The following is a 5,060-nucleotide window of genomic DNA, read 5'->3' as shown; positions in this document are numbered from 1 at the left end:
AGTCCATACACTAGTCCCACCATGTATATATTTCTTTATTCACCAATAATCCTCCTCCATGCATGGGTCAAGGGCAACTTGGATGCTTTGTATTATGATATGACAAAGGAGGGGCTCACTCTTGGATGCATTGGACAAATTCAACAAAGGAGGGGGCCACTAAAAGACTTTTGCAAGCATAGCAATAGGCTTTTTGGTGAGAATTTTGGCACCTATCTCCACTCCGAATTTAGAGTGGTGGTCAAAAGAGAAAATGTAGCCCACGGTTTGAGTAATCACCTCAAATTCTTTCATGATTTTTGGAGTAACCACCGGTGAGCTATGATTTTTTGAGTGGACCCCAGTCTGCCCACTTTTCTCACAAGTAGCCCATAGTCTTCTCTCACCTCTTTCCACACTTCTACACACACACACATTTCTCTCAATCCCTCACTCAAACCTGCACCTTTAATGGTTTCCCTCACCTTCTTCACCATTAACCAGCTCCCCACTTACTTCCATAGCTCTCATATGAGCTCCACATGTACATACACCATCTCTATGCCTCTCTCTATTATCTCCAAAGTACAATTCCATCTTAACCCTATATATATACATACATTCAGCATGTGTACCATGCTTAACCTCTGCAAATCAAGAGATCTCATCAACGAAATTACCATTTTCATCACGATAATCAACCTTGGCGGCGGTGGCGTAAAGAAGGGAAGACGAAGAAGAAGATCGATAGTCATTTTGAGAACCTACACAAGTAAGTCCAAAACTTCTTCAAGCTTCACCATCACCAGGATTTTCTCACTTTATTCAACCATCTTACTTCAACCATCCACCTCATTCTACCCATTGTAAATGTAACATTAACTTTCTAGTGATTACTAACGACTAACATACTAACACAAAATAGCATTGACCTAACCATAAAGGACACCTCACCTCAAGACATGTGTATAGTAACTCTCTCTCTCTCTCTCTCTCTCTCTCTCTCTCTCTCCTTCCTTACTTACTTTCACCTTATCTACCATCAATAATGCTCTCTTTTGAGCCCACACCCATGACTCAAGCAGACAAAGAAGGCCCGCAATGTTTTGCATGATATTAAAAAAAATCATAATCCTGATTTGTTAGCTTGTAAATTAGGATTTCCAATAATCTTAATGAGGGGTCTCCAACCTATAAATAGGCCCCTCTCCTTCTTGTAAAACAACCTCCAACATCTCACATAGCACCCCAACACTCTATGCGTGAGGAGAGACTTAGGTGTAGCAACCACTTGTGAGATTCACTCTTGGTGTGAGAGAAGCCTTCAAGCTACACATTGCAAGTGAGAGAGCGCGAGTTCCACAAATCTCAAAACCATTATTGTATATGCTCTTTCATCATCAATAAATTGAGGTTTGGTGCATCAAAGGCGTGATTCGACGTTCAAATCTTCGTCCTTCCATTTGTGCAATACGGTTTGGTGAATTCAAGGTGACTTGTGTATTTTGAGTTTTTATCGGTTGATCTTGATTTTAGAAAGTGTTTTTAGTGTGTTTTTCATTGCCAGTTTTTTGTCCATTGTAAGAGGGTATTGTGGTGAGAGGTCTCCTACACCCTAAGACTGTGTGTGTGTGTTTTGGCAATGATTAGCAATCACTAAGCATTGAGTGAGTTTTTGTACAAGCTCTACGATAGCATCAGAACAAACCATCTCCATTTGCAAGTCACAAATAAGGTATTACGCAAGATCCTTTTCTCTCTCTCTTCCCTTTGCTCTAGCTCTCTCTGGTCCATTTCATGTGTGTCTTGGTGTGAGGTTGCTTGTGTGTGTTGTGTGGTGCATCTTCTTGGTTGTGCCAAAATCTCTCTTGCGTCCTACTTCGCATACCATAACTAGGTGGTGCCCCTATCTTGTTTGGGTTTGGCTATGGGTTTGTTGTTTTGTTGTGCTTGTGGTTGCCCCGGCCCCAATTGAGCAGCACGGGAGCCTTGAGGGGTGTTTAGAGGTCGCCTTTCTTGTTGCCCGCCCCAGACCGCCTCAGCGTCTGCTAAGGGGCCAAAGTTTTTTTGAAGGCAAAATGGCCCCCCTTAAAAGTGATGTCGCTATGGCCTAGGGGAGGGGTCCTGCACTGAAATGAGATAGAGAGACAGAAGGGCCCAAGGCTGATCAAAGATGAGCCAAAGGGGCAGTCCTGCCCGCCACAAAGGCCAGTGGAGCAAGAGGTGAAGAAAGAGAGATATAAAAAGAGAAAGGAGCGTTCCCAAAGGGAAGATGCAAAGGGAGTCGGGCGGCCAAATTGGACAGAGAGAGGTACCATGCAAAAGTTACCAAAAAATCAAGTGTTCCAAGTGTTAGCAATGCAAGAGCATTCTAGATGAAGCTAAAGATTATTGCACAAGCTTGATAGCTCCTTGTTTTTTCTTTTTAGCCTTTGCCAAGCCCTATAAAAGGGGATAGAAGTGAATTTTTAAGGGCTTTTTTGCCAGAGAGAGTTGTTGGAGGCTTGCAAGCCTATGTATTGTAAGCTTGCCATTGGAGCTGCAGACTTGGCTGTACTATCTCCATATGAAATACTACTAAGCATTTGCCTCTCTGTCTCGTGTTGCTTCTTCCCATCCCCCTATTTTTCTCTTTCTCTTTGTGTACTTTCCAATGCTTGCGGAGGGTATGCCTACAACTTGAAGTGTGTTACCAAGAGGGTAGAATTGGGGTGTGTGCTGAAAGGTGTTTCTGCAAGGTATGAGATAGTTGTTCTGTGTGCTAAGGTGGGTCTATTAGTGGAAATAAACTAATTTGAAGGTGTTATCTCCTCAGCTGTAGGGAGGCTTTGTGTTGTGTGTCACATGTGGACCTCATTCCCCATCTCCAACATGTATGCACCATAAAAGCTCCACTAGTTATGATTCCTAGAGTTATGTGCACCGGTGGCAACGTGGCACACATGTATTGGCACTTTTGTTTCATAATTCTTTAATGATTAACACACTTATTCCAGTTGGCCCTTTTACCCATAAAAACTAGTACTGAATCTGAAACTTCACTGGCTCTGTCAGTGGCACTGGTTTGTCATACTGAGACTTTACTAGTTCTGATACTAGGTTGACATGGAAAAGATTTAGAACGGCTTGGTCTGACAATCCTTGGTCATCAATAGCTGGAATATATGTATTCTCTCCTCTAAAGGTCTCCTTGTCATTAGACTAATATAAATTGATCTTGGATCCATTATAAACACCTGGCATCATTAATCTAGATAAGTCTTTCAATCTCACTGTGCCATTTGAAAACACCTAATCAACTTCAAATGGACTAGCCCAAGCTATCTTCAAATTTGGTTTCTTAGGACCCAGTTCGGATTGATACAACAAAGCTAAGTCACCCTTCAGAAACTCCCTAACCCTTTTTCTTCTATCAAGCCAGTGTTTTTTGCGTTGCTGAACAATCTCCTGTTCCAACATGGCTCTTTGTCTTAACTCATTCAAGAGCAATAATTCCTCCAATCTTTGTTTGAGATAATTATTAAAATCTAATCCATATTCAACTGAAAAACCTATGAAACTAAACAACATTAGCTTATGCATGCCGTCATCCACATACTACCTTTTCTAGTGTCCCATACCGCTAGAATAAGCAGTATATGTCATACCCTGATGAATCAGGATATCATTGGTCACACTCATCATTGTATAAAATCAATTCTCATCAATCTCAAGTTCATTTTCTTTAATACTGTCGCGACAGAAAATCATCATATACCTATTCCAAAATATCTTTCATTTTCTATACCCAAGTAACAAAATCATACCAGTTGCAGTGGCGGCCAATCACTGTAGCATGATTTTGTGATCGGTGTTGCCTAAATCGGCGAATTGACACCAATAAGACATGCTGCCTGCATCGGCGAATTAGCACTAATGCTGCCTAAATCGGCAAATCTGCATTTTGTATAAGTTTAAAAATTATGAAACTACAAGTTATCAATGTGTTGTCTAAATCCATGAATCTGCACTAGGATGAGCACTTACACACTGCCTAAACCGGCAAATCTGTGTGCTTGTGACCAATCGACTAGACAAAACATGAAGGAGAAAAAAGTATATTTACTACGTTGTCGATATCATAGTGCAGTATATCATCAAAGGACTTACAAATGATTGTGCACTATCCCAGAGCACCTTAGCTCGCATGAGTAGCTGAATAGCTTACTGACAAATCATCTCAATCAAAATTTCATTTAATGTAAGTAGGAGCCAAGATGTGAGAAGTGTTTGATTGCATAGTGTATAGGATAATGTACACAAACAAAATATGAACAGAGTAGTGATGTATTTGATGGATATACCTAGAGGATGCAGCTAAAAACGTATGTACCTATGTGTGCATGTAGAGAGAGATCTGTTGTCTTTTTGAATGGAATTAGTAAACACATCGAGGTGTGCTGTGACAAAATCTTGTATGAGAGAGTCAGTATACTCAACCACATAGTAATTTATAGATTAGGTTAGATATTTGATTGATAACAAGCAAGGAAGGTATCATAGAGTGTAATAGAACATGGCTAGTATATTATCACTCAATATTTTTACAATAACTTTCCAGAAGATAACAATGAGATGACTTATATGTTTTCCTCACATTATGGTCCGCATTGGTTGGTGTGAATCTTAGACAATAAACAAGTTAGAAAAATGAAGATCATTATCAAAATCATTTGGTTAAGTTCAATCAAGACAGAGACTGGTATTTCCATAAAGTTGTGGTAAACCTAAGAAAGGTAATGGTGTTGTCCATTGCTATTGTAATTAACAACTAGTAAAATACAACAATGAGCTATTTGAAGAAGACAAAATCAAGAAAAATCTTCACAATTGTATAATTACGTCAATAAATTTAAAGTGCTACAGATGAGTTCATGACTTTTTATAATCTCAATTGATGAAATAAATCACAAAAAAACCATGTAGTGTCATCCATCATATAAATAACAAAACATGGTCACAGCTCAAGCTTACGATTGGGATGTTGTATAGATAAAATTTTAAAGGTTGGCATAATCAAAGGATAAACTGATCTTTACTGA

Source organism: Adiantum capillus-veneris, chromosome 22 (genome assembly GCF_014529385.1).
Source record: "Adiantum capillus-veneris isolate H3 chromosome 22, ASM1452938v2, whole genome shotgun sequence".
NCBI lineage: Eukaryota > Viridiplantae > Streptophyta > Polypodiopsida > Polypodiales > Pteridaceae > Adiantum > Adiantum capillus-veneris.
Note: the sequence above shows the minus strand (reverse complement) of the source record.